The sequence below is a fragment of the Trypanosoma grayi genome, assembly GCF_000691245.1.
Source record: "Trypanosoma grayi strain ANR4 Tgr_2193_V1, whole genome shotgun sequence".
Taxonomy (NCBI): domain Eukaryota; phylum Euglenozoa; class Kinetoplastea; order Trypanosomatida; family Trypanosomatidae; genus Trypanosoma; species Trypanosoma grayi.
In genome coordinates, this window is record NW_008827811.1 from 275 (window position 1) to 525 (window position 251).

Consider the following 251-nt stretch of genomic DNA (forward strand, 5'->3'; position numbering starts at 1 on the left):
TGTGTGTGAGTGTATGTGTGAAGTGCAGACAGACAGACAGACAGGTGTGTGTGTGTGTGTCTGTGTGTATCCTTAATGGATGTGCCTTCGTTGGGTGCCGCCGCGCCGCCAGCAGGGACCGCAGCGGCAGTGGGAGAGCAGAGAGGGGGCGAGAGGAGAAGAGAGAGGGGAAGGAGGGGGGGAGGTGGCGCGAGGTCCACAAGAGCACCCGCATCCGCTACGACAGCCCGGAGACCACTCTCCGCGAGTGG